Source organism: Ochotona princeps, chromosome 3 (genome assembly GCF_030435755.1).
Source record: "Ochotona princeps isolate mOchPri1 chromosome 3, mOchPri1.hap1, whole genome shotgun sequence".
NCBI classification, from domain to species: Eukaryota; Metazoa; Chordata; class Mammalia; order Lagomorpha; family Ochotonidae; genus Ochotona; species Ochotona princeps.
The window spans coordinates 73,434,008-73,458,199 of record NC_080834.1 but is presented as its reverse complement, the minus strand read 5'-3'; the positions used below and the strand labels follow the sequence as shown (position 1 = coordinate 73,458,199).

The 24,192-nt window shown below is 40.1% G+C and overlaps 1 protein-coding gene across 5 annotated transcripts in view; it reads right to left on the bottom strand.

Moving 5' to 3' along the window:
• The window catches only part of BBX (BBX high mobility group box domain containing), a 278,443-nt gene extending 254,969 nt beyond the window's left edge, over positions 1-23,474 (bottom strand). For 4 of the 5 annotated variants that reach the window (XM_058661831.1, XM_058661829.1, XM_004593214.3 and 1 more), the window contains exons 1-2: positions 23,355-23,474; positions 20,028-20,100 (exon numbers count right to left, since the gene is read on the bottom strand). The gene's annotated coding sequence lies outside the window, so the exon portion shown is untranslated. Of the gene's footprint in view, positions 1-20,027; positions 20,101-23,229; positions 23,249-23,354 lie in introns of those variants that run through there. The other variant, XM_058661830.1, reaches the window with a different exon arrangement.
• Positions 23,475-24,192: the final 718 nt, after the last annotated feature.

Sequence of the window (24,192 nt, the reverse complement as noted above, 5' to 3'; positions counted from 1 at the left end):
ACATACAATTTTTTTAAGGATCTTGTAGCTACATTGCGCTATTTAAACCCAGTGCCTGGTATATAGCAGGTGGTAAATACACCGTATTTCACTCCTTTCTTAAATAGTAAACACAAACAAAAAGAAAACCAGCAGGGATAGGTTTTATTGGAATCTTAAGAGACACTTGATTAGATCTTGAACTTATATATCAAAATAACTTGCAAGCCTCTAAATTCAACCTTATACTTCATTCATCCATGAAAGCCCACTAAACTAGATTTGAACTAGTTATTATCAAATCATACAAGGCACAACCATCGTCTATACAAATATGATCAAGTACAATGGTTTCATTTACTCATTTGTTTATTTTATTTAATGAATGGTGAGTCACCTATATCATTTATTTACTAAAGAAACTAGAAGCATCACTTCTAGTTTAACAAAATGTTTAAGTTATACAAGTTTTATTCCACTAGTAGTAAAGTTCCATAATATAACCTTAATGCATGCCTTCATTATGACTATAGCTATGATTCGAGACCAAATCCTCACCAACAAAAATATCTGACTTTTCTTTTAAGTTGTCTGCGTAAATATTTCCTAGTACTATCTCTTAATATAAAACAACCTGTTCGGATAATTGTCAGCTGAATAGCTCTTATACATTTTTAACACAAGGAAATAAGCATTGATTACTCTTTCAAACTGACTTGAGCATAATAAACTTTACCTAAAATACTCATTACTCACAGATCAGAATAAATAAACTACCAAAGCAGTTATGTTAATAGACTATAACAGAACCTGGTTGGGAAAGAAATTACTCAGCAAATCAATGTAATTACTTTTCCTTCTGAAGATACAGCAGTAGTTGAGTGTGGTAGATGGGATAAAGGAACATATTTTAAAAAAGAAAGGAAAAGAAAAGAAAAGAAAAGAAAAGAAAAGGAAAGAAAAGAAAAGGAAAGAAACCATATACTACTTCAAGTATAATAACTACCACATTTACAAAGAAATAAGAGTGTTTTTCAAGTCCCAAACATTAACTCATACATTTTAAGTAACATACATGTCACAAAAATTTTCTCTCTTGGATTAACATGCAATACATATTGAACATTATAATCACAACTACTGTGGGTTTTTATGAAAGTAATTTTGAAATTATTTAATTCGGAAGCCACAACCCGTTCCATAAACTAAAAGAAAGTACTAAAAATGTAAGAGGGAATACATGTTTCTCATCTGAGTTTCTTACAGAATCATTTCTTACAGAATCATTTTTGTCCCTAAAAGGATTTATAACTAAAATCACCTGATAATGATTTGTTTAACCACATGGTACTGTGCATCACATCTATCATGAAATTAAAAAAAAAAAAATTCCAAGTTCTGTGTAGCCAAAAGTAAGCAAATGACAAATGGGCTGACAATGAACTTTAAAAACTATACTTCTGGGGCCAGTGCTGTGGCTAACAAGTAAAGCTGCCACCTACAGCCCCAACATTCCATCTGGGCATTGGTTTGAGTCCTGGCTGCTCCAATTCCAGCCCAGCTCCCGTCTAATTTGCTTGCCAAAGCACGGGAAGATGACCCCAGTCCCTGGAAGACCACAAAGCAGCTCCAAGGTCCTGGTTTCAGTCATTATGGCCACTTAGAAAGTGAACCAGTGGCCATTTGTGGTGTTTTGGGAAGTGAGTCAACAGATGAAAGATCTCTTCTTTGTCCTTCTCTGTGCGTAATTCTGACCTTCAAACAGATAAACAAATCTTAAAAAAAAAAAAAAATACACTTTTTACCCACACTAACATTTCCTAAAATTGTGGCACTAACATTTCCTAAAATTGTGGCACTAACAAAACTACTCAAAATAACTAATAAGATTTTATGGGCAAGAATGACTAAACTGACATCTTAGCAATGTCTGAAAAGTTCAGATATCAAAATATGGATGGTCAGTGGCTCCCAGGTCTTAGAGTTGATCATCAGAAAGCAAAGAAAAATGCTGACTCAAACAAATGAACATTATCTTATCAGTCCAATGAACATTATCTTATCAGTCCAATGTGAGCTGAGAAACCAGCAGCACAGTTTGGGACAGGTTATGTATCCCAGTGTGGGAAAACTGCTCATCAGCCAGTGTGACCTAACCAAAAGTAAAAGGTTACGGATTACCTTGAGATTTCATGTATGAATTTCCTACTAGAAACAATTAGCACCTTTGAGCTACTGTCAACAAGCATGCTTAATTTCTTTTTTTTTTTTTTTACAAACCACCATTTTGTTGCCCTTTCTACCAAAGGATGATAAGGCATCCTTTCAAAATCCTTATTTGCAGCCAGCCCTGTGTTTTACAAACATGTCAGTGAGCTGAATGAAAGCCCAATATAATAACTGTACTTTTAACTACTTAACCCATCAGCCTTACCTATTGGGCAAGGCCAAAGTCAAGCTCAGGAGTACCTGGGACTACTGAGCCCACAGATGGGGCAATGGGTTTCCAACTGAATATCCCACCAACTACCACTCCTTCAAGAAGAGTAAGAAAGGAAATTATGCTCTTGTTAAGAAGTAATACCATGGGCCAACACAAGATAAATGAGATGCTAAGTATCTTTAAAATATGTGGAGAACTAAACCTGCCTCCTAATCACGCACCCAACTAAACCTATATCCAACTAAACATAAATTGCTTTCTATCACCATTCTCCCATAAAAATTAACAGCTTTTATTTCCATTTAGCTGCCACTTAAGATTTATAAAAAGTTCATTTCTCCTTTCATTCTCTGAAATTCTCTTAGAGTGTACGTTCATCACAGGCTGCCAATTTTTTGGTATGTTGAAAATCCCATCAAGTTACACTTATATGATGTGACAATTAACTTTTAATGATGGATAAAAGAGTATATGCTTAAAGTCATTTTGCATTCTATTACTGCACCCATCTAACAAAGAAAAGTTCCTTTATAAAGGTCAGAAAATTTTCGTATTTAATCAGATTTCAAAAGACAGGCTAACTTTGAAAATACATTAAATTGGTAGTACCAAGAATATGTAGAATCTTTGGCCAGCAAAATTACAGGCATAAAGCACGCTTCCATTACCCATTCCTTTAATCCAACTTCACAAATTTTAAATTTAGTTTACAAATGTAAAAAAGCACATTTCATAAATAACTGGTACTTTATATTCAAGAACTATATTTATAGATTACTAGATGTGATGAATATCAGAAGACATGGTTTACTAGGAGGTATCTGTTGAATCCCTGCATGTATCTGTGCAAGTTGTACCATGCACAACCTTAGGGGGCGCCATTCACACCAGAGAACACATCTGAGAGTTGATGACAATTTCCCGTCAGAAGGGAAAGAGGTGCCTTGTTCCAACAAAATCAATGTATTATGACAACTGTCCAAATAAAATGCCTCAAGAAAGAGGTAACCTTTTACTAATTTGCAGAAAGTTGGGGAATCACTCAAACTACATACCTCTTTTTCTCTGGATGAAAACTTCAAGGTGATATGTTCATTCTCCAGCTGAACTCCCAGCAACAGAAGTCTGACTAGGTGCAACAGGATTTTTCCCTGAACTACTCAGCAAACATGATTTTCTCCAAAATTAAAGTTATAAATAACAATTTAAAAATGCCATCTGTAATGTTCATTCACCAATGATTAGTTACATACATTTGAGAGGATTCAGTCATTGTGACAAAGTGAGGTGGTCACTCTTTTCATCCAAAGTAGTTTAAGAAGGCTACCGTGAAATATTCTAGCCCACAAATCAGTTAAATCACAAGTAAATCGGCTATGGTTTTAAAAACCTCTTTCCTCTTGATCAACAACTATGAGCAATTTACACTTTGACAGAACAGACTCTAATAACCCAGGATAACTTTTAAAGATTCTTTCACTTAAGATCAGGATGAGCTACTCTAAGGCTGGAATGAATTTTTCTGGGATGAAACTGTAATAAACTCAGGGCACTTGATAAACCAGCATGCTATTTAATCATGTGTTACTGCTTACGAATTCTTGCTCTATTTTCACAGAACACAAACAGTCCTGGCTCATTTATCTGTAAACCATCAAAATCATGCTAACACCCACCACCCAAAAAATGAGAAATCAACTAGTAAGATAAAAATGTCAAGGTGAATATGCAAAGTGTAATACATATAGTTTTATTGTAAAAATACACTGCATCTTTAGTTCCTTAATTTTTTAACCACTCATAAACACTAAAGTGGCAATCTTCCTGTTGTGAATGAAGATGGTACCATCAGCTGTCTAAAAATGTTTTCTACACCATTTCAGGGAAAAGTATACTATAGTGAAACACCAAACCACAACTCTTACACCTTGGTTCCACTCTGCCACTCGAATGGCAGGAGTTCCAGCTCCTTAATTTAAGCCTTTGCTTTCTTAAATGTAAAATGATACGTTCCCAAGTTCATCTGCAACATTCCTTTTAGACCTAAAAATCTGTCATTCTCTTTGGACTTAACTTACCTGAATCCAAAACTATTTTTATAGAGTATCATAATTTTTTATATCATATTTCATTTCTACACAATACTGATTTTTGCTACCTTTAGAAGTTTACCTCATGCCTAGAATGATCCAAGAAGCAACTGAGGAGCAACTAGGCTTATAAATGGTAATCTGCTTGACAATTCAAGAATATAGAGAAAAGCCTATTTTCTCTGGAACTGGAAAGCCATGCTGTAAGCCCTAGAAGTTATGAATCAGGGCAAGTGCAGACAGTCTATGCACCTCGGAGTGTAGGAATGCCTCATGGGGAAGCACAAGAGAGGGAGCGGTGAGGGGCATGACCTCTGCAGACAGAATGACACAGAATGGAATGCCAGCACCACTTCTCACCACAAGAATGACCTCGGCAGCTTGCCAGGCCGAGACTCAGTTCCTTCATCTAAAATGAAGACAGGAAGTCCTCCTTCTCAAGGTTGTTGTGAGGTGGAAAGAAAACCGAGACCACTGAACTCATCTCTGCATCTTCATCGCAGAGCACGAGGGAGGAACTCCATCAAATTATCCTCAGGACTTTACTTTCATACTCCATTTTAAATGAAAAGCCAAACTAAAGAAAAAGTTCCTAGTTTCTAACTACTTTCATCTTCACATGTGCTGTTGAATAAACACGTACTCTGTTTTTTTCCCCAAACTGCACTTTATTAGCAACTCTCTTTTCTAACTAGTCACAGTGAATCATGTGCAGAACAAGTTGGTATAAATACTCAAATAAAATTAGAAAAATTAAGTGGATGTAAAAGGAAGAAATAGACATCCTAAATAAATTGCTTTGTGTCAAGCATGAAATCTTTTAAATAAAAAAGATCCTGGAGCTCTAATCAATCTTATAGCATTCCCCACAGAAAAATTAATTACTACATACATTTACTCTTCAGGAACTCTGAAATAAGAACCATACAAATAAAATGTCTCCAATATAGAAAATACTAATTGAACAACTGATTCTAAAATAATGTTTACATACCGACATCCTCTCTTTTGCAGTTGGCAGAGGTGCTGTATTGGCCTGAACAACCTCCCTTTAACATAGTGCCAAATTAAAATGCATTTTAACTTAAAAAGAAAAACTTTCACACTTGCCTGCATTTCTTAGAAAACATTACTTCATAATAGAGTATAATGTGAATGTGTTTTAGAAATGAGATACCTAGATATCAAATACTCAGATTCCTAGATATCAAATTGTAGATTCCAAAAAAATCTCATTATAATTTCAGAAATGTCTCAGAGAATAAAAATAGTCCTCATAACAAAATCCAAATCGCATTTACCAACACTGACATATATTTTAAATTGTCAGTGTGTGATCTCTACACATTTTACATCATAAGCTGTTTAAAAAAAAAAAAAAAAAAAACAAGTTGAAGTTTGGGCTGCCCTCATGGTTCAGTAGGCTAACCTTCATCTGTGATGCCGGGAATCCCTTGGACTCCTGGCTGCTCCATTTCGACTCTAGCTCCCTACTAATATGCCTGAGGAGGCAGCAGAACATGGCTCAGATGCTTGGGCCCCTGAACCTACATGGGAGAATCGGTTTGAGTTCCAGGTTCTCGGCCTAAGCCTATCCTAGCCTCAGCCATTATGGCTTTTGTCAGAGAGTAAGCCAGTAGATAGAAATCTCTATCTCTGTCACTCTGCCTCTCAGGTGAAGAAAAAATAACATTTCCCAAAATAATGTTAAGTAAAATAAACAAGTCTTTCTATATGAAATTTAAACCTGTTTCACTGACAAGGCATGAACAATCAATCATATTTTCTATACCATAGCTATTCTGTGTATTTGTAATAATTTATTAGGTTAAAATTAAGCAAAAGAAGAACAAAATATTTTCTTCAAAAAGATAAATTAAGTACTTTGAGGGGATAGCACTCCAAAGGAGCAGTCAGAATAGCTAAATTCTGGTCTCAGGGGAGCCACTACAAACTCAGTGACCCAGGTCAAGAACTTAACAACTTTGAGCCTGTTTCTTCAACGGTAAATGGGAATACTGACATACTACAAGCCAGCACACAACGTGATTATAAACCACAAATGAGATAACATTAGTGAACTCACAATGTAAACTCTTTAAATTGCAAGAATAAGAGTAAGGTACTATTACCCTGGTCCCTTTAAGAATGACAGCCTAGATATCATGACTTAATGACTAACAGGATGAGAACTAAGAGGTTTTCATTCTTTAAGTCTTTATTTGGAGATCCTGACAAAGCTGCAGGAGGGTTCTCTTAAAAACTTAAATTTTTTTATCCAACATTAGGAGACCTGGACAGCTAGGCTGTCTTCATAAACGCAAAGGACTACATTAACTACAAAACACAGAAACACAAATTGGGATAATTTACTACTTGCACAGATGTGAAACTGCTTTAAGTAAACAAGTCCTAAATGAAACTGAACTCTAGAAGGGGGAAAGGGGGAGAGAGGGTGCCAGTGTGGCAGATCCAAAGGGTGCCTTCGCGTGGCCCATTCTGTTTGTTGTCCCCAGTTCTGAAGACATCCAATAAAATGCACGACAGGTTTATGCTCTGACCACAAACTCTGAACAATGCCATCATTAAAAAGGAACTCTGAACATAGAAATTCCAAAAAGTGAAAGTGTAAACTACTTTGGTTTTTAAAATAAATTCAGTCCTAATGGCCACAGCCTAGGTTAGAATGATCCACAACATATGTTAGCTTTAGTGACGGGAGAAGGTAAAAGATAACAGCATCTACAGACTAACTCACTCATATACTTCATATACTAGACTGACAGTATTTCAATACAAATGTGTTAATAATGATATTTAAATAAATTTAAAAAGCTATCTGGCAGTTTGGGTCACCAGAGCACCTCTATACAGGCAAGGCTGCCAGGGCTTAAAAACCTATCTGTATGATGTAATCCCAGAACCACTGGCTTTGCTTCATTCCAGGCAGGATTCATTTACAGGCCTCTAATCTTGACACTGATCCACTCCTGCAGGCTCTGGGCCTCCTATGTTCATTCAGTACATAGACAAAAAAAAAAAAGAGCAATTTGATTCAACAAAAATGAAATGAATCAGGCACATACTGTCCTATATCCTGTGACTGCAGGTAAATCCAGATCTAACAGCCTAGGATGGTCACTGATTTTGCTTAAAGATCTAAGGTTACCAAAGCCATTTTTCACAGATGCTCTTATTAAGACTCTGACCTTACTGGTTACGGCCTTCTGCCACTCTACAGTTAGTCTAGTCAGAGACTGTCCAGCTCTGGAGGGCCTCTTGGAACTTAGCTTTTCATGCTCATGAGCATAATATGGTTTCTGCCAATACCTCACACCAAATTATACACTATCTACAATCGTTCACAATCAACACACAATTTACTGCATACCTGCAATGTGACAGGTTTTTAAAAGCACAGGCGATGCAGAAACCAGCAAAAATTGTCTGTATTTTTACCATATCCCGCATGCTGAGCTAGACTCCAACCTTATTCCTATCAACCATCGTAAGTGCATATTTATTTAATAGTATTGACAGAGCTCCTACCATATTCATTATACAATAAGGCAATGAAATAAACTCAGTATAACACTGCTCAATTTTAACCAATACTTTACAAACATGAACAAGACAATCTACTTAAAATAACAGAATTTTAGTGTATTTTTAAATTATCTCAGCTTTTTCATTTTCTAATATATATATATTTTTTCCTCCATATATATATTTACAGTCCAGCATATATAATTTATAGGTAAGTGGACACATACCAAGGATGCATATTTACTTGTTATACTAAGGAGGGTAGCATATAAAAGTCTGGAGCCCATTTGACTTGGATGAGAACACATTCTGGGTGTGGTTTTTGGTTCTGTGAAGGTTAACTTGAGCCCTTCGAGAGGTTTGTTTTGCAGATAGATTAAGCGAGTCTTCTATGAAGATGCTTGACACTCTGTAGTTATACAGCCAAAGTTCAAAGGTCAGGTCAACCCCAATTTCCCATTTCTGTTCATCTATTGCTCTATACTCATCCTCCACATTATCTCATGAATAACATGGAATCTTAACTTTGCATTTCACATCTTGTACATGTCATTAATGCACTGGAAATATCCTGATACCAGACTCATTGTCTTTATATTTTGTAAGCCTCCGAATTCCTAATCAAATAAGATACGTTATGGAGACTCAATACATACTCATTGTTTGAAGAAAGACAATTCAGTATATGAAACTAGAATCACCAAAATAGTAATGACACAGAATACTGACCGCTTTACCAAAGTCTCTCCCTTTCCAAAATGACTACTACTGTGTACCTTCATGCAGCTCCCAACTGTGTACTTTTCAGACCGCTGACTACTTAATACAGAGACCTGGGGAAGGTAAAACTTTAATCTATGAGAACAGTAGCCACTGCCAATGGAAGCTAAATTAGAAGTAAATATGAAATATTCTGAAAATGTCAATAAAAATATTGACAAAATAAAAATATTTTGGAAAAGCTAAGTCAAAACTCTTAGGTGCATACCTAACTAAAGAAAAGAGGTACAGATCATTCTAATTGATAAGATCTATGTGTAAGACTCAAGTGGCATCCAGCTACACATGTTAAAAAAAAATTGAGAGAAAGAAACCACCAGCGACACCACTGTGTGAGACCAGATCCATAAAGACTCTGCTCACAGAAATGTGTTCAGATTGCATTATTCACAGAGAATGAACATTCCCCACATTTCTACATTGTACAATGCTTTCTACATTTCTAAAACTCTTAACATAAAAACCAACAATCCTTCTGAACCCATTCTCTGGGCCTACACCTGTTCGACACCAATGAGATGAAGACACACATCCACACTTAAAAAGGTTCATTCTTAGCACAAGGCCAGATAAATAATGAAATCTGAATGGCCGTACTCCCACCATGCCAAAAAGCCCCAAGACAAAACACAGGAGAAAGATTCATAGTTATTCTATTTGCCTCAGTTCCTCTTTGCTGCTTTAACATAAACATTAGGGTCATTATTGATGCTGTGTGTTTATGAAGAAACATTTTCCCATATCAGATTCTTCCTTATTATTTCACTTCTGAATGTACTTAGTTGTTATTAAAATACCCAGGGTTCCCATCTGGAACACTGACTACAATATTTTAGAAACAAAGTTTTAATTTAAACTGGGCCGATATTCACAAGTGACCAGCAGAAGGAGGGCCACACATAAAAATTGGGTGAAAATGAATAAATTCTGAGTCGTAATAAACAAAAAATTATGATTAAGAGCCCAGATCCAGTTCACTACACATGAAAGAAAAGCAGCAAATAAGTGAGAGGGACAGGAACTCTATGTACAGGTTGAAAAAAATCGGAAAACCTAAAAACTGCTTGATGGGAGCACTGAGATAATTTATAATTTCTCATATTTTTCCCTGTTCAAAATCCTATGTTTGACTAATACTTGGGCTAAAAATCCTACTAATTCACTCCTAATTAGTATAATTCACTGTAATCGAACTGTAACAGTGATTTGTAATATTTTTATTGACACCTATCTCAAGCCCAGTACCTCTGCTTCATACTTACTACTCTATTAAGATGCTTTTAACATTAATCCGTATGTATGAAACCCCTTTGAGATGTTATATAGTCAAACACTTCCCTTTGGTTCAATTATGTTGTCATTACACATTATGACATTAATAGCAATAAATAAAAAGGAAGTCTAATACATTTAACTGAACCATAGCTTAACATAAAGTGAAAGCCTCAGCAAAGAAACAAAAAGGTCCCAGACTTTCTAAATAAACCAGAATCCAAAGGATGCACTTGCATTACCAGCACTTGAACAAAAGCGACTACAGGGCTAGAGCCCTGATCTTTAAAATTCACTCTACTGCCTGGGCCAGATCAGTTTTACATCATAAATAGCAATCAGGGAAATCATGTTGCTACAGTAATAAACTCCCTTCATGTTTCAAGGTCCAGTTCCTATTCTGGAATTGATATTTACTCAGTACTATTTTACACTGTATTTATTAGAATAATTAGCACAGATTAACTTATATGACAGATATTTACATGTACTGACTGGCCTTTGCGAGCCAGCAGAACATGTTGGCTTTAAGGATAAGGTTGTTCGACATTCGTCTTCATATTCCTAAAGTCTAGATCAAGCACCGACATACTGTAGGCTCTCAGCTCATGAAGGCTGAATGACATTGATGGCAGGTTTTCCTACCTGAGTCTAACCAACACATGACCAAGTTATTTTACTGAGAAAATCTTGTTCTATGAATGTGACCCAAGAAAATTAATAGAAAGAAAGGTGTCATAAAATTCAAACTGATTCAGTTTAGCAACCTACCTGATGGAGAAGAGTAAACAAATAGTGTACCACAGGAGGATGAAAGAAAGTGGAAGCTCTGCCCCAGGGCTAATGCATCATTGGTTGAAATACTAAAAGCAGAGCACTCTTAGAAAGACCACCATCTGAAACATAACTTTTCTCAAAGAGATAAATACCCCAGTTACAGGTTTCCTGGGGGTGGGGGGGAAGAGCCACTTTTAAAAAGCCAAACTTGACACATTAAGTATCAAATCAGGTTCTAACCTTGTAGAATTTGCAAAGATAAAAGAATTTAATTTCAGATGATTAGGATTTCAGTATAAAAATATAAAATAACTTTGTATTTGCTAAATGATTTGGTTTTTTTTGCATAACAATATGTAATTTCTTCTCATAGAATAAATAAGCACACGGCTTCTAAACTACTTCCAAAACTAATGAACTGGAATTTTTGACTGACCCTGTATCCAATTCATGTTTGATCATCAGACACTCTGAAGTGAAGGCCACAAATCTGCTCCTTACTCATTTTTCCACTAATACTCAATTTCCTTTCAAAGAAAATGCTAGCACATTTCTTTAACACTATCCTGATTACGCTGCTAAATTCTTCCAATAAAATACATTCACTGATTATTGAAAAGTAGCAGAGCATAGAATATTAAGCTAGGCAAACAACTTTTCAAGAAAGGACAAATGATTTCTATGGAAATATCATAATAATTAAGATGTTAAAGTTGCTATACAGATTAATGCTAACTGTACCAACTAAAAAATTTACTAAATCTCAGTGCGTAGTAAACTAAGTGCCTTTGACAATGACCTCACAGATAAAAATTTAGAACAAATCCCAAGAAAGAGACTTTTTCACCTAAACCCCTTAAAAGTAATAAAAGAACAAAATTCCACAGAGCAGGTATTTAGCTGGTGGGTAAGAGCCCTGTGTCCCATTCATAGAGGCCCCTGCTTTATCCCCAGCTCTGACTCCGGATCCCAGCTGTCCACCTACTGCAGGCCCTGGGAGACAGTAGGGATGGCCTGAGTAACGGAGTTCCTGTCACTCACAGGGCAAACCAAGATACATTCCCAGTCCCCCATCCTCATCTGCTCCAGATGCAGCCTGGACCCGGCTGTTGCAGACATTTGGGAAGTAAACCAGCAGATGGGAATACTGTACTGTCTCTCTCCTTCTTTCTCTCCTTCTTGAATTGAGTTCCAAATTTGGGAGAAAGAAAAACTGGGGGAACTTCTTGGCTTCAAGTTGCCCCAAACACTCATTCCTCGTTTCTTGGAATGCGGTCCTAACAGTAGGTAAATATAGAAAAAGCACCAAACGACTATGGTACTGCTGATTCCTAGCTGTGTCACCACAAACAACTTACTTAACCTGAAGACTTGGTTTCCTCATCATTAAAAGAGGGTACTTCTCATCTGAAAGTTGTTATGAAAAATAAAGTCATAAAAATAAAACATGCCACAGAAGCAGGCTCCAAGCCCAACTTATCCTTCCCTTTTTCCCAGTGTAAACTACTGGGAGAAGATAGTTAGCCTACCAGCTACGATTTCTGCTTGGTATCAACATTAGTCGAGTGCCTGGGTTTGATTCCTGTCTCTGGCTCCTGACTGCAGCTTCTTGCCAGTTCAGACCCTGTAAGGCAGTGGTGATGCGTGCTCCCTGCTTCCCAGCTTCTGCTCAGCCTAGCCCTGGCAAGTATTGGGGGAGGGAACCCAGGAATAAGATTTCTGTTTCTCCATGTCCCTCTCTCAAATAAAGTCATATAGGGAATGAGCTGGCAACGACAGCTTGCTTGTTCCTGTTTGCAGGCCTGCTTGCTCTCTCCCTTCCTCTCTCTCTCTCTCTCTCCCTCTGCACCTCCTTCCATCTCGCTGGAATAAACAAACGAACATGTGCGAGTGTGCATGTCCACGTGTGCACACACAATCAGCTTTTCCTTACATACAAATGAAACTGTAGTCATTCTATCACCCCAAGAATCAAAAAAGTTTAGATAACAAGGTTACTTCAATTTACCTCATAAAAACAACAGGTGTCATTATTTCACACAGCCCAGTTAAAAGCTCTTCATAATCCCTTTTCAATTGACACCTACATGAGGGATCTTCAGAAAGTTCATAGAAAACACATTTTATGAAAAAAGCTATGCATGAATTTCAATATATATATATATATATATTAATTACTTTAATTACATTTTCAAACAACTTTTTGAAGTATCCTCTGAAGCAGAAGTGTTTAAAACTCAAATTCATTTATCAACAATTTTATTATACACAGTAACATATCAAAGTGACTCAACTGCAAATCTTTAAAATCAAATAAAAGGGTAGAAAAGTAAATAAGTAAATAAAAGGAAAAGAAGAAAAAATATCTTCACTTCTATACCTCCTGTTCTAAACTATTCACATTACTGAATACAACTGGAGAAAAGAACACATGAGAGAAAGAGAAATACGAGAGAATGGGATGAGACAAGAAAGGGGAAGAGACGAGAAAGAAGCAAGCACAAAGAGGGAAGCAAGAAAACCAAAACTGCAGTAACTCAAAAGAAAGTTTTACAGCTGGATAAGAAAATTACTTTCTCATTTTCTCCTTGCTCCCCCACATTCCCTTTGCAGTCAATGAGCACTACACACTTGGACAATTTCTGAGAGTTTCACCCAAAGCGACAAAACAACTCAGCAATTTTTTAATGTTTCAATAATAAGCCTAATAAGACTCAATCTGTGGCTTTCTTAACCAAGGAATGTAGTTATCACAATAAATAATGAAAGTGCTATCAACAGAGAAGTCTTCAGCACTAACTTAAGTTTCAGTCTTTACCAAATGAAGACAGATTTAAATCTCTTACCATAACAGTAAAACAGAAATAGCTAGTATTTATTCATACAGTGTCAAATGGACTCTACCCCAGGACATGCTTTCCATTTTTCTAGAATGGTCTTGAAGGAAATTAAAAATAGGGGCATTATTCTAATATTCTGTAACTAATGATTAAAAATATCTAGAACTTCTGTGAAACAATTCAATCTGAAAACATTCTCATCTGAGAAGAGACTGACTTGTTAGACAATATTTTCCACTTTTACTCTCTGACAGACAGATGTGCAAATGATACCATCATAAAGAAAACATAACCACTTCATAACACCTCAAGAACAATACACCATAGCGAAAGTCAATTTAAACTTTGTTCAACATGAGAAATGTTCACCATTTCCAAGGTGATGCCAATTTTATTGTGTATGTGATTGATAGAATAAATATTACCACCACAACAAAGGAACCAAAATATCAAAAAGCCAAACATGGGAAGAAGTAACCACCTTCTGTGGGGGGTGTGCTCAACAGAGGGGCCCAAATATTAATGACTGTCATGTTTGCTTAGGTGACTTAACACGCCTGTGCCTTCCATCCTTATATTTGGAGACACAGAGTTTTGACAGTTTGAGTTACTATACAATATTAAGAAATCTTAAATAATTTGCCAGCTTTCAGTGAATTAAAAATGTGCAGATGAGGGGTCAGTGCATGATACACCAGGTTAATACTCTGCAAGCAGATTAACCATATGGGTACTGGTTCATGTCCTAGCTTCTCCATTACCAATCCAGTTCCCAACTTAGAGGTTGGGGAAGCAGTGGAGGATGGCCCACGGCCTCACACACCTGATCACATGTGGGAGGCCATATGCTTCAGATCAGCTCAGTTTTGACCACTGAGGCCATTCACGGACTGAAACAGCAGAAGGAAGACTTCTCTGTCTTCTCTCTCTGTAAAAATCTGTCTTTCAAATAAAAAATAAACATATCTTTTAAAAAATGTGTTCAAATGAACAGTTTTCAAAATCAGCCAAAGGTTTATTAAGTAAGTGGGAATATCAGACAATTTCATCATGGACCATGGAAGTTATTATGAAAGGATCAGAATTCCTTATTAAAATCCTTTAGGTCTCGATATACTCAGTAGTCAGATTTTATGGGTTTATAGAAGGTAAGGGACTGGAACTGTGGCATAGTAGATCAAGTCTGTGCCTGCAGTGTCAGCATACCATGGATGCTGGTGCAGCAGGTGGAGGGTTAGCACGCAGCACCAGCATGCCGGCCCCATCAGATGACGTTTTACTATCCAGTGAGTTTTGATGCCAAACTTCTGGATGAAAAAAACTTTTGATCTTTCAGAGCTATTTAGATGAAGGACTATGAATCTATTTCCAGTATCCTTACACATTAAAGTACAAAGGCATTTTCAAAATACAGAGCTGTTTACTTCATCAGAGATCAAAAAGTATAGCAGATTAAAATTTAGCTGAGGGAGTAGAAGTACTTAGTAACAACAGCTTTAAAAATTAGGAAATGCAAAAGTTTCCTAACTTGCATTTTTTCAAATAAATTAAGTACTTATTGCTCACTTAAAATTTTTTCTATGCTAGAGGCAAGTGTATTTAAGTCCAACATTACCATTGTTAACTCAAGCCTTTAGTCCTCTGTACCTAATCACACTTGACTCCATGTTGCATTGACTAACGTCAGGTTTTCAGAGTGTTTGAAATTTCAGGGATGTCTGCTGCACTGGTATTTCCCATTCATCTTCTCTTTAGCTTATTCCTCGTTTTTATTTAAGTGCCAATTTGGTGAAATAACATTTGTTAAGCACTACACATTTAACGTTTTCAACCTTCCCATCTTGACACCTGGTAAATATAAATCAGTCACTGGTGCCCCAAAGTGTAAGACGGTTAAACTACTACACTTTATAATCTACCTGTGTATGTGGGTATATTCAAAATTTTCATTAGGATATCATTCTCACTTGCTTTTTTGATAGAAAAATCATAACATTCCATATGTAAACATGGACACATGTCTTAATGGAATAGCTGGGAATTGAAGACATTCTAGTATATAGCAGAAAGTCATCAGGCTATTAACCAGCCACCCTGAAACGGGAAAAGAGCAGTTCCCCATCCCACACCATTTAACAGAACTTCTGTATTTAGTTCTTGACTTTTTATCTCAGGAACATATATAACTGTTGGTTTAATTAGTTAACCAATACTTTAAAATATTTTTTAAATGTTTTTCTGAGATTTTATAAAATCGAATTCATTTGTACTTTTACTTTGTACGCTATCTAACCTCCCCATCTTCTTAAGTTATTTTTCTACTTGAATTGATTCACATATTTTAACTTATTGAGTTTACATTTTGGTAACTGTGTCAATGCTTCACGGTATATATTTAAAGATTTAATTTACTTTTTTTATTGGAATGTCATATACACGGAGACAGAGAGGAAGATCTTCCATCCACTGACTCACTCGCCAGGTGGCTGCAATGGCCACAGCTGCACTGATCCAAAGCCAGGAGCCAGGAACCTCTTCCAGGTCTCCCACATGGATGCAGTATCCCAAGGTTTTGGGCCGTTCTTGACTGCTTTCCCAGGCCACAAGCAGGGAGCTGGATTGGAAGTGGGGCCGCCGAGATTAGAATCAGTACCGTTATGGGATGCTGGCACGTGCAAGGCGAGGACCTTAGCCGCTACGCAATCATACCAGGCCCTCAAGGTATATATTTAATAAGTCTTTCATTCCCTCAATTTCTCATCTTCTCTCCATATTTTTACTTCTAGATAGCATTCTTTAGAGGTTAGTGCTTTATTGCATTCTCTCATGTGATTGCACTTATTTCAATTTTCATCATATCTTTTATCTTTAAAAGAAAAAACTTCATTAATAAATTAGAATTTCTGAATATATCTCTAGTTTTAAAATAATCAACAGTATACAAGCGTTTCAACAAACTAATTTCCCTCTAAAAGGTAATATGACCATATACAATTGCTAAATTGAGTTGTTCTCAAAACTTTCCTCATATGTGACCTACAATATAGAAATAACTACAATTTGGCACAGTATACAATAATTATTGTTGAGGTAGTACAAACTCATGTACTGAATTAGTCACAGAATCTCCCAACTAGGAGAAGGTAGGTAGTTCCTTCTACCTTCAGAGCAGTGTTTCTCAAAGGTGACCTTGAGGACCACCAGTAACTGACAGACTTACCTACGGGCATACAACAGCAATGCAGCATGGAGATCACAGTATTTCTATGGAAGTTGGGATTTTTCATTTCATTAACAGAAGAAGGTATCTGACTAACAACATAGGAAAGATACCACTCAGACTTATTTTAAAAGATGTCTTTGTGGTAAAATGTCAAAAAAAAAAAAAGCAAGATGGATAAAAAGCATCTTCTTATGATTAAATCTCAAAACTTTGGGATGGCAAACTGACAGACACAATATGTCAAAATTAAATGATAAAGTACAGTACTTTACACTAATCAAATATCATGCTTGTAAATATTTTCTACACTTTCAGAAAACACAAATAATTTAATACAGCAGAAACAGGCAAATTTGGAGCAAGGATTTTTTTAAACAAAGTTGAGCTATGAAATGTTGGTTAAAGCTCTCTGGAGCAGTGCTTAAGATGCCCCTTGGGACACCTGCCTCCCCTGTCAGGGCTACTGCTAACAAGCACCATGGGTGGTAGGCAATGAGGACTCGGGCAGCATGGGAGACCCAGAGAACATTCCCAGCTAGCTCATGGCCTCAGCCTGGCTGGGCACTAGCTGCTGCAGGTACTTGGAGAGTGAACCAATGATTCTGTCTTTCCTCTCTCTCTCCCTTTCAAATAAATTTATTTAAATTTCAAATATAAAACAAATTCTCCTTTATAGCAAGATGCTCTCTAAACTACAGTGTTTACCCATGTTGTTTGTGAAACATGGAAATAAATATATTTAATATACTGGCTAATGAGTAATAATTCGAAATTATTTTTAATTTCGTGAATACCATGATTTTGTTGTTTCAGTCGGTGATTTGTGTTTTCGTGACTTGGATCACATATTTTCAGACCTTTTGTTCCTTTTATTTTTCACTATATACTCAAAAATTAACCAACTACAAAATTAGTTAGAGCATTGACGACCATACGTATATACATGCATTCCAGCTTTCACTCAAAGCTGCATTCTGAATACTATGTGCAAACAAATTTTCTCTGTTCCAATGGATAAAGTGAAATGATCAGGTATATAGGGTCAAAGGCCCTTTACATACTCTTTTCAAATTGCATTAAAAGCAGAACTATCTCAAGAAACTCGCAAAGCTGATCTTTAAAAAAAAAAAAGTGGATACAAAGATCAAAATAGATTATATTTTAAGCCTCAAAACTGAAAAGTTTTAAAAACACGTAAGTCTAGTGGAAGATTCATCCTAAAACCATGACAAGTACCTTTAAAGATCTACCCCTTGGAACCAGCAGATGAGCCACTTTTCCAGCAGCTAACACTAAATTTGAAACACAAATTAAGGCTTCACTTTCGGAACTTAATAGAGGTATGCAGAACAACAAAATGAGAAGTTTGAAAACTCGGTGTGAGAAAAAGAAAAAGTTCTGTAAATTCTTATTTCCTTAGATAAGCCTCCAATCTGAAACACTTTAGATGTAAATAACTGATAATTCACTACCAAGATGACTTTTCAAAATCATGACTATACGTCTTCTACTATCAAGACGATTTCAAAGAACAAGAATGCTCTTAAACATTATTTTAATGACGCAGTTAATTGCTATTTTAAAGAAATATCATGGTTTATAAAAATCACTTTTATTCTGGACATTACTGATATCCATATTAATTTGTGAACCAGTTAAAGATATTTCCACAGAGAAAAAATAAGTTTGCTGCAGTGAATAAAATAAGGTGCCTCACATGTATAAATATGGTGTTCTTTAGTAATCAGGAATGCATTTTGAATACTCTTGCCATATGTTCAAAAAATGAAAAACTCCTGCAAACAAGCTGTAAGACACAGAAATCCACATATTTTGGTATGCACTAAATTCACCTTACAGGATCATCTCACTCTGACCACTCCAACTAGCCTCTTACGACATAGTATGATACCTCCAACAGTAACACAATATTTGCAGTCCACAAAAAAATGTTATGTTAGACACAGAACTTACACTATATACATCTTTAAGTGCTTAGTATTGTCAATGTGTATTTTGTTACCTGATGCAGACTACCACAAAGGTCTGGTCTTCAAACTCAAATTCTTCTTAATATAAGACAAGATTTTGTTAATAAACATGATATCCCCAAATGCGACAAAACAGTAACAGGCAAGATCCCTGTAATTTTTTTTCACGGAAAAGTGGACTGAGGTTCATTTTCATGCACAAAACATAATCACCAAATGCAATAGGGCATTTAAATGTACCACAATTCACACAGTATAAAACAACTAGTTTGGTTTGTTTTTTTGTTTTTGTTTTTGGGCGTGTGTGTGTGTGTTTGGTTTTTTGGTTTTTTTTTTAGTATCAGCACCCCAGAATACCTCAAATGCTCTTTTACCATAGGGAGACAAGCTTCTAAGTCAGTTTTCCACAAATTCAGCTCACCACATGGCTGTCAAAAGCTTTCTATCCCCATCCACACCACTACCTCTCATGAGCAAACTTCGCACACTTTCTGTCCTGTACATGTTTTGCAGAGTGTTCCTTTTGTGAGGAACATATATCTGAAACAGGCACTTAGTCAGGTCCAAGTTGCTGTTTTCTGTCAATTCAGACTTCTAAAGTGTTGCTAATGTCCCCAAATACATAAATTTTGACGGCTACTCTGCATTTGCATCAAATGATTACACCAAACATCACAGTTAATCAAGAAAGGCTGGAAAGAGAGTAAGCAAATTCTCCAATATTATAATAACAGAGGCCTTCTGCTCAAAGGTTTCTTGAGTTTTTAAGAACTCTTTCCGTTCACATAGGGCAGTCTTCCTACAGTACTGTTTACTAGGCCTTCAACTCTGTAAAATTTTATGATCAATTAAAATGCCTATTTGAAAATAAGTTTTCAAATGACACACACTTTCAGGTAAAAGTGAAATGAACATTTAAAATACCTAAAAATAATAATAGCCCATAGCTAAACTCTAAGGAAATTCAGGGACATAAGCTTTCTGGGGTCTGAAAGCTCAATAGAGCATCCTGTGTGAACCATAGGGATCCTTATGTCATTCACAATGGCTCTCCAACTCCCTTGTAAGAAGAGTTTGCATACTTACCTCAGGAAGGCAAGTGGAAAGTACACTGGGAGGAAGATGAACTGCGGCAAAGCCTTTGTCATGCGATAGTGACCTAGGAAGAATCAAATAAAGGTACATCCTCAGTATAGGAAGGCTATACAACAGTAGTATCCCAAGTCCTGTAACACCTCAGAAGGAAGGACACTAAAACCGAGTCCAGCTCCCACCAATCCCTCCGCTGACTCCACCCCCTCCAAGCAAGAACTGTGTGGGCAGGAAAGAAGCTCCCCATATTCAAAGGGCAGAGGCTGGGGGGCAGCCCATCTGGCATTCCAGGGTGTCTCCAACACCCCTGCTTCCCAGTCCCTGGATGCACCAAGCAGAAAGTTGATCCCACATTGCGATCATTCATCAACTTGCACAAGTGATCACCAACCCCTAGGACAGATCCGCCAGTCACCAAATCAGAGCGATCAATACGCAGCTCGAGCCTGCCGAGCCCAGGAGTCAGCAGGAGGTGCCACCAGGGCGGCAGCGGGTCCAGGTATCTCGAAGCCCTGAGCCCCGCAGACCTGGGCAGCTACAGCGCTCTCCCAAACGCACTGCCCGGGTCAGCAATCCTGAGACTGGAGATCAGAACCACATTCGCCAGAGCCCACGGTGGCAAGTGCTGGGCCACCAGGTCTGCGATGTAGGGGTGGGGGGAGCTGGGAGACGAGGAGGAGGGAAGGGAGCGAGTGATCCCACCCCGGCTTTGTTGCTGGTCACCATCAAGTTTGCATCTTGGTACAAAATGTCGATCTTAAAGGCTGACAAGACAGAGGCACAGGCAGACCGAGAAAGAGAAAGGCAATAGAGTCCATCTTGCTTTGGGGGAGAGGGGGGGAGAAAAAAAATGAAGTGCAAACCCCACACTACGGGCGTAAAAGTCTGCTAAACACCTTTCCACAACGGAGGAGCAACGAGTGGAGTGTCCCCGTGCCGTGCCCGCTCGAACTGGCGGCGATCTGGGCAGAAAACGCCTCCCTGTCCTCCTCCTCTTCCTCCTCCTTCCCCTCCTCCTTCTCCCGTTCCTCCTCCTCCTCCACCTCCTCCTCCTCCCGCGGGCCCGGCGAAGATCCTGCCGCCACTGCCTCTGCCTCCGCTGCCCCCCAGGGAGGCACCGCCGCCGCCCGGCCCGCCGCTGCCATTCCGGGCTTGGACCGCGCGGCGCGGCGCGCGTGGGGCCGGGCGCTGGGTGGCCGCGTGGGGCCGTCCGCGCCGAGGACCCCCGCACCCCCTGGCCGCCGGCTGCCTACAAAAGTCGCGCGAGCAGAGGTGGTGGTGGTGGTGGTGGTGGTGGTGGTGGCGGCGGCGGCGGCGGCGCGCAGGAGAGGGGGAGCGCGTGGGGACGGGGAGGGGGCCCACGCCGCGAGTGGGCAGCCCCAGGGGATGGCGAAGAGCGCCCCTCCCCGCGCGGGGAAAGTACCCCAGCGCCCAGTCAGTCAGCCCCGGGAACGACAGCCCGGCGTCCGCGGCAGGGAGACGAGAACTGGACGTGTCATTAGCAGGACAGGCAATGGTTTCAAAGCCCCAGGCCAGTGACCATTAGCAGAGGCAGGGCTCGCTCCGTCCCCATCCCCCACCACCTCCACCCACCTTCCCCTTCGTCGTCCCCCCCCCCACCTCCACCCCACCTCGCGAAACTTTTCAACAAGATCCACCTGGACGAATCTGTCCTCAGACAGTTAAAATATTGACTAGACCCTACACACCGGGAAGAGAGGGGAATGCACGCTTTATTTTCCTTTCTACAGAAAGGAAAGCAAAAAATAGCTTCTCTCAGTGTCTCTCCCTCTACCCCCCCTCCACTCTGTCGTACATGTTGTGTCTTAGCTTTTTGCATCGTTTCGTTTTACCTTCCTCATTTAGCAGAAATGATCGAGGATAATTCACACACAAACGTGTTCCAGATTCCGGGATTCGGGGTCCTTGTAAAAATTACAGGACTCGGGTTCAGTCTCAGTGACGTTAAGTTTGAGACAATACACCCCCCCAGACATTTTTTTTAAATAATAAAATTTCTGAGGGTGAGTGAGCGAGACGAGGTGGAGGAGGAGGAAAAGAAACCTCGAGTCTGATTTCTGTAATTTACTAAGCGACCCGAATCGCAGCAAATAAGAGTGTAACACGAGTGTGGCTTAGGAGGGTTGAGGAGCTCTTTCTAGACGCATCGACCCCATCCCCGGATAAAGGATCTGCAAGTTTTCTGTCATCGCCACCGTGCAATGCCATAACTTACCTTCAGAAACGAGACTTTAAACAGCCAAGGCCTTCCTCCTCCCCTCCACCACCACCACCCCCAGCCTCGCTCTCTCCACCTTAAACTTATTGACACAACATAATCCCACATTCAAGCAAAATCCTGACACAGCCTCCCTCCTCCTCTTCCCCCTCTCTTCCCTCCCGTTCTCTCTCTCCCCTCCCTCTCTCCCTCCCTCGCCCCCCCCCCCCGTTTCCCTCCCTGTTCTCTCTCCCCTTCTCCCTCGCCCTCTTCCCCCCTCTCCCCCTATTCTTCCTCCAGGCTACTCTGGCACTAAAACAGCACTTTCTCTACTCGCCGCGCATTTGGTTTGGGGTGGGGGGTGAGAGGGCACCGAGCAGCGGGGCCGGAACACCCAAATCCCAACTCTGCCGATGAACGAGCCACTGGGCTGCTGCTCCCGGTCACCAACACACACGCAAACGTTCCATAAATCCACTGAGGGCTGCCTCCTCGTACCTTCCTCCCCTGCCGCTGCTCCCCGAGGCCCCACCTCCCCCGGCAGCCGAGCCCAGGCAGGGCTCCACGTACTTTCGCCGGAGATGAAGTTTGGGGCTCCCCGGGCGGCCACGAGCCGCCCGCCGCCGGCGTGAGGGCTCCTGTTGTTGTTTTCCTCCGGCTGCTCCAACCCCGCGCCCCGGCTCCCGTGCCCCTCTCGGGGCGGCGCTGCCTGTGTGCCGAGAGGTGCTGGTTGCAAACGCAGCCTGGCACCGGCTGGCCTACTACTCCCCAGCCCGGCCCCCAGCCTCCCGCTCGCAGGGCACTGCCTCCGCGCCCCCCGCGCCCCGGGCCCCGCCGGCGCGGCCGCCGCGACCCTCGCCCCCGACCTCTCCCGACCCAAAGTTTTGGCGGAGGGGTAAAGTGCCCAGAGCAGCGGGCCGGGCTGGCGGCGGCTCCGGACGCGCGGGGTTCCCTCCGTCTTCCTCAAGTCCACCCTACCGGCTGCTGCCGCTGCTCCTGCCGCGGAGTCCTTGGGGCTGCAGCCCGGCGGCTCGCAAGTGAGTAGGAAAACAGAAAGTGCGGGGAGAGCGCCCGGGGAAGGGCTGGGGATGGGGGGCGCTTACCTAGCGGGCTCGCGGGGCGTGAGGGCGTGTGTGTGGCTCGCCCTCCGCGGCCAGTCAGGGTTTCTCTATGGGAAAGTGGAGAGGAGCTCGCGGAGCCGCTCTGCCTCCGCTTCACTGTACACTGTTCCACATACAGTACATGCAACCCGGAGAGACTGAAAACACTCATTTTATATAAGGCAGCCTGCCATTGGCCCACGCCAAGACGGACGGGTCGCGCAGCCAAACAGAAGGCCCGTTACACCCAAACACACGCACACATACACACATTTTACAGAGACACACAAAGATCATCACATTTTCTATTTTCTAATATTCGGGACCTGTAGACAGCAGGGGAGGACAGGTAGAAAGGCCCAGCAGAGAAGGCTGCAGGGGAACAAGCCTTGGCGGCCTCAGTTGCAAGGCTTTTAAAGTGGTGTCCTTTTGACTTGCGAGGGTTATGGTAATAAACTACAACTCCACTGGATGTGGAAGTGAGGGTTTTTTTTTTTTTAATCGTTGCTGTAGGGTGCCCCATGGAAGAAGCATGCATTGTGTTATGATTTACAGCCTGACCTGGCTAAAGCGTTTTCAGGAAAGGCTTTTATCAGCTTGAATTTCTTTGACCAATGGGTTAGCAATCACCTAGGCCAAAATAACCCAAGATAAGTTTTATAAGGACTATGATGCCTGGAGGTTGCTCATGCCTCATTCGTGGGTAACTTCAGCAAAATCCATACCTGACATGCAGGAAACAAAGATAAACATGTGGAGACAGCCAGCCTACTTTTAGCAGGTGAGAGGACTATAGTCACCTGTGTGGCCATGAAAACTGCTCGAAGGGCAGAATAACTCA